Source organism: Lynx rufus, unplaced genomic scaffold (assembly GCF_022079265.1).
Source record: "Lynx rufus isolate CCGP_SWC_20201006 ecotype Redwood Valley unplaced genomic scaffold, mLynRuf1.p SCAF_2, whole genome shotgun sequence".
Classification (NCBI taxonomy): Eukaryota; Metazoa; Chordata; class Mammalia; order Carnivora; family Felidae; genus Lynx; species Lynx rufus.
This window is the reverse complement of record NW_025814834.1, coordinates 217055646-217061693: the sequence shown is the minus strand read 5'-3', so window position 1 is coordinate 217061693 and position 6048 is coordinate 217055646.

Genomic DNA, 6048 nt, shown 5'->3' with positions numbered 1-6048 from the left:
TTGCCTACAAGCCCCAAAGCCCTCGATCACGATTGGAATATGGTTACAAGTGGACCCGGAAGCAATGAAAAAATGTTAAATATGATGCATCAGCCCTCTTTTGCAAAAATATGCATTTATTTTGGGGAGAGTGCCAGCAGGGGAGGGGCAGAGACAGGGGGCAGAGGACCCAAAGCGGGCTCTGTGCTGACAGGCTGACAGCACAGAGCCCGATGCGGGGTTTGAACTCAACTCACGAACTGTGAGACTGTGACCTGAGCGGAAGTCAGAGGCTCAACCGACTGAGCCCCTCAGTTGCCCCTGGAGCTCTTGAGAAATATTCCCAACAAGTTCACGTTCTCAGTTTTTCACCAAAGGCCTAGAATGCTCTTTGTCTCCCGAGAGAGAAAGACTTTTCACAATAAATGAGCAGAGTATTTGAAGACTATTTACACCTGTAGAATTACCCTGAGATGACAAATCTAGTTGTTTGCGTGACAAAGAATCCTCTCTGCCCTCCTGCCTGACAAGGGGAGTCCCCTCAGCTCCCCAGATCATTTAACAAAAGTCCTCACCACCTTCAGAGGTTTCACGGCCCCTGGTGTCTTCTCTAGCTGCAAAGGAGCCAGCAAATTGTGTCACGCTGTCCCCAGCGGTATTTGTTAGAGGAAGCGACAGGGGGCAGTGTCCTCAGGGCGCCGTGAAGCATATAGAGCCTTGGCCTGTGTGGGGAACCCACCCAAACTGAGCGGGACTCATCAACACCCCATAGGTGGCCAAGGGCAACGTCAAGGTTATTAAGTTGGCAGCTTCCAAAATGTAGGCCCTTGAGTCAAGAATCTGATTTTATTTGAAAGAGACAAGTGCTGTTGACCAGGTCCCTCCTGAATGGGTGAGTCTGATCCATTGAGCTTAGTTGAAAAACAAGTTAAATGGAGTAAAAAAAAATCTCTTCAAGAAAGAGAACAACGTAGGCTGTGTTGGGGCCGTAAACGGAATTTCGCTCAGCAGGAGCAACTGTTTTCATCAGAGAAAAGATTATGGAGTTCTTGAGGGAGGTTTCCAAGAAACAGAAAAAGAGTCCCGATTCAAGCTCGGTAAATAATGAGGTGTCTGTCTGTTGGCAACTGAACTGTCGGCCGAGTGAGGCCCAGTGAGTATGGTAGGAGACGGATTCGCTGAGGGGAAGACAAAGCGGGTTAATTAATACCAAACGCCTCACGGACAGAAGGAACATCGCGGTGGGCGGGCAGAGTGGCGATCTGGGGGCGGGAGTCTCCCCATGACCTCGCTGGTCAAGTTTAAACGAAACAAAACCCTCGGCGTTCAGACTGAGCCAGCGAGAGCTCCACCTTCTGTCCCACCCAAGTTCAAAAGCACCTATGTGAGGTTGTTGGGAAAATGAGAAGTCAGGAGACAATGCCTTAAACGTGTGCAAAAAAAGTAGTAAGAGCCCAGAGTCACCCAGAAGTCTTTGAACGCGACTGCCCTATAAGTTACTGCAGGAGTCCCTTCCTGGACAACCAGAATCATTTGATAGGACCCTCCCACGCTCATAACTACTTCCAAGATCGTTCCTCCAACATGAGGGGATTTGGGACTCGGTTCTAAGTCACAGCCCCTTTTGAAGACACCCCAGTCGTTGGTGAGCGTAGTAACTCAAAGAGAGAGTGTCTGATACGCTGTGTTATGCAGAACATCAAGGATTTCTGTTGGATATTTATGGAAGGAGACTGCTGGATTTTCTGCTCTTTAACTTATTATCATTGAAGAGTAGCCCGTGCCCACTGAGGAATAATGGCGGCGCCCACGAGGAGTAGCGAGGTGGCCGAATTAAAAGGTCAATGCCACCTGTCCCACCCGGATACCACCGCCAAGGGTCGACACTAGAGTAGTTCAGAGGGTGTCATTCCAGACCTTTTCTTTACATACACAAACTGCGTAAACGTGTACCTCTTTCTTCCCCGAAGCTTCTAGATATAAATCTAAGGCCAACGTTAAAGCACTCTTTTCTCTTGAGCTCCATTTGATAACTGAGTGCTGGTGTGAACCATGATCTAAACCAGAACGCTTCCTCCCGTGGGGAAGTACCGTGTCGAATGCCAGGGCCCGGGGTTGGAGCCACGTTTTAGCTTCTTCTCAGCCCCACAGCTGTGGAGGTCATCGTGGCTACAAATGGTTGGAATTTGGAATTACAACCTGGTCGGAATCTCATAGCCGGATCAGCCACGGAGTGAAAGCACGCATGGTCTCCAGGAGCCCAGGTAGGCCTGGGTGGTAGGTGCTGACTCACCCTTGCAGGGCGGGCCCGGGAGCACAGACGTGGCTGTTCCAAACCAGGTCAAGCTTCTGATGATGTTTGCGGGAAACTTATAAGGAAATACAGCGCAGCAAGTTCATTTACAACTAGGGCAGAAGACACCGCGTGTGAGAAGAATCAAAGAAGGTTTAGTCGTTAAGCCCATTCAAAACTCGCAGGAGCTTGGTTTCTCGGGTGGGGTCACAGCTCTATCTGCCCAGAAGCACCAGGATATTTGTCCAACTTGCCACCCCAGGCCTGCTGGGTCAGAATCTCCGGGGGAATCATAACAAGCATTTTTTTTTTTTAAGAAAAAAAAATTTAAGGGGCGCCTGGGTGGCTCAGTCGGTTAAGCGTCCGACTTCAGCTCAGGTCACCATCTCACGGTCCGCGAGTTCGAGCCTCGCGTCGGGCTCTGGGCTGACGGCTCGGAGCCTGGAGCCTGCTTCCGATTCTGTGCCTCCCTCTCTCTCTGCCCCTCCCCCGTTCATGCTCTGTCTCTCTCTGTCTCAAAAATAAATAAACGTTAAAAAAATATAGAAAAAGAAAAGAAAAAAATTTAAGCTTATTTATTGGGGCGGGGGGCAGGGCAGACAGAAAGAGAAGGAGAGAGAGAGAGAGAGAGAGAGAGAGAGAGAGAGAGAGAATCCCAAGCAGGCTCCAGGCAGTCAGTGCAGAGCCCAACACAGGGCTTGAACCCATGAACTGTGAATTCGTGACCTGAGCCAAAATCAAGGGTTGGGCGCTTCGCCGACTGAGCCACGCAGGTGCCCCATAACAAGCATTTTTAAGGGCACCCCAGGTAAGACGTTAGTCACGCCACAGTGTGGAAACCACTGTCCAAGGGCACAGAAGAGAAGAAGACAGAAATAAGCCTGTCTCTGTTCCCTGGGGCTTATTTTAAGCCAGCCCGTGGCAAAGAAGACACGTAGACCAAAGGACGGGAGGTCTCATGGCCTTGGCCAGCCACGGCGCACACACAGAAACCACGTGCAGGGACGAGGCCTCCCCTGCACAGGACGTGAGGATTTCTGGAGCCAGAACAACTCGTTTTTTGATGTTGTAAATCAGTCCCTGTCGCTTAACAAGCAAGGAGTATTGACGGAGAACAGAATGAGCATGTGCTGAGGGTCATGGGACCAACAGATTTGCTCAGGGACAAAAGACAAGCAGAACTAAAGCTCTGTGGAGCAGCGGAAGCCATGGTGTTACGAAGCACTAAGTCAGGTGGGATAGACGGCAAACCCGGAGGAGACAGATGCGAGAGGGATAAGGTGAAACTTCAAGGATCGGTAGCTTTTGGACATATCTCCAGGCACTGGCAGGGAGCTGGGAAACAGCTCAGGATATTTGCAGACAAACGTGGGCCGGGGTTAAGGGAGTGCAGGTCGAGGAGAGAGACGAGGGAGGGCCCGGAAAATTAGGCAGAAAGTTGAGGCTTCGCAATGTGGCAAATGGCCACGGGTCTTTAGACGTGTGAGTCCACCTGTGCTGTGGGGGACAGATCGTCCTCTGACTGAGGGGCGCCCCTGCGAAAGCAAATAACACTTCTGTCCCAGATCTCGGTGGGTTCCTCAATGCCTTCTAAGGTTTCCGCAGTAGTTAATCAGGCAACAAGCAGAGCTACGGGAGGAAGTTTGGGTTTTGGACTTGGAAAGTTTGAGATGCCTATTTAGATGTGCGTCTGAGTGGAGAGATAAGGTGGGCAGTGGGGTATAGTCTAGAGAAGAGGGAGATACAACCAAGGGCTCATGGGTGCACAGACAGTAGTTACGTGGCACTTAGTGCATCAAGGGACCTGATCAGCCTGCCCTGCTCCAGTCCCACTGCTTAGCGGCCGACTGGAACCGGGAAGTATTCCTGTCCCCTTGCTCAAAATCCATCTCCAAGCATGGAGAAGCCCCAAGCCCATGGGTCGTATTTTGTCACTTGGATATCTTGCCAAAATGTCTCATTCAAATAATGAAAAGACCGTATCAAAATTTGGCGTGCATCGGAAGTCATGCTCCAAGAAAAGCGTGAAACTTAGAACGCTTACCTTGGGCAAAAGGAGTGGCCAAAACATGGGCGATCTAAGTGGACGTCAGTAAGAAAGACAGACGACCCAACAGAAACGTCGGGAAAAGTCTCCATCAGGCACTTGACAAAGGAGATCCCGAGATGACCGACGCACATACAAAGAGATGCCCACCCTCATTAGCCGCAGGAAAAAGGTAAATTATCACTACCATTAGACACATGTATACACCTATCAGATGGCAAAAAGTAAAAGGCAAATCACACCCAACTGTGTGAACAACACACACTGCTGTTAGGAGGGTAAGTCTGTGCAACCTTTTGGAAAACCGTTTAAAACCATCTACCAAAGCAACCATATATCCCCCCCCCCCCAAAAATGCCACTTCTGGATATATACTCAACAGAAACGCCCACTGACATACACCAAAAACAGGCATTACGACGTCCATAGTGGCATTATTACGGCAACCCTGAAACAGAAACAGCCCAAATGTCAACAGAAGGACGGACGAGTCTCTTCGGAGGCATTCATTCGACACATACAGCTCTGAAAATGAGCCAGAACCACATGCAAAACACAGACATCTCTCAAAATCAGAGTGAACAGCAAAAGCCAGACACGAAAGGGCACATGCTTCTGATTCCAACACACAAAACCAGACAAACGGAAAGACCGAGCGAAACTGTAGCTCCTACAGATGGGCGCTGCAGCACGGAGCTACTCAGGGGTGCTGGTCTACAAGCTGTTTCCAGCGCACCAAGGTCAAGGAGATTGCACCGGGGTGTCACTAAATGCGTGGCTTAGTTCAGCTGCCTTTTTTTTTTTTTTTTTTTTTTTTGGTCGAGAGACGTCCATCTGAGGAGGCAGGGCCTTGACTTCAGGCTGACTTCAGCCAGCTTTCCACAACAGCCCGGCTGTGCATCTCCTCGGCTCACCTGGGTTCGCTCGTAGCCAAGCAGACAGCTCCCAGCTCAAGCTGCTGGGATTTCCTGAGGATTTGCTTTTCCTCCAAAAGGTGCAGCCACAGTGCAGGGCAGTTAATGCCCCCAAGCAGAGCATCCCTCAAACAGGGGGGGCAGGGAATGGGTAAATAAATGTCCCAGCTCCCATCCTCCAGGAGGACGATCACAGGGCTTCTCAGAGGCCCCAACGGGACTGAGCCCCAGTTGCCTACGTCGGTGACCTCCCCGGTCATTCACATCTTTGGTATTAGCTTTTCTCCCCTTCTCATCTCGTTCCTGCTTGCTGGGACCACCTCCCCAATAGACTACCGGCTTTGGGGGAACAAAAAATGACTCACGTGTAGATGTTACAGCTACAGAAATAAGCCAGAAAGCAATGAACACAGAAGTCAAAATGGGGGCGCCTGGGTGGCTCAGTTGGTAAGCGTCCGACTCTTGATTTCAGCACAGGTCATGATCTCACGGTCCGTGAGTTCAAGCCCTGTGTTGGGCTCTGTGCTGATAACAAGGAGCTTGCTTGGAATTCTCTCTCTCCCTTTCTCCTCCCTGCCTGTGTTTTCTCTCTCTCTCTCTCTGTCTCTCTCAAAATAAATAGATAAACTTAAAAAAAAAGCTGAAATGGTGATTATCTCTAGGCAGGAGTTCAGAGGAGAAGGGGGTAGTGACGCAGAAGGCAGGAGAAGGATTTCTGGCAAAGAGCCTGCTCTAGACCTGCCTATGGTTACATGTGTGTGATAAATCACTGAGCTGTTCATTTTGTTTCATGCACTTTTCTGTGTTAGATTTGA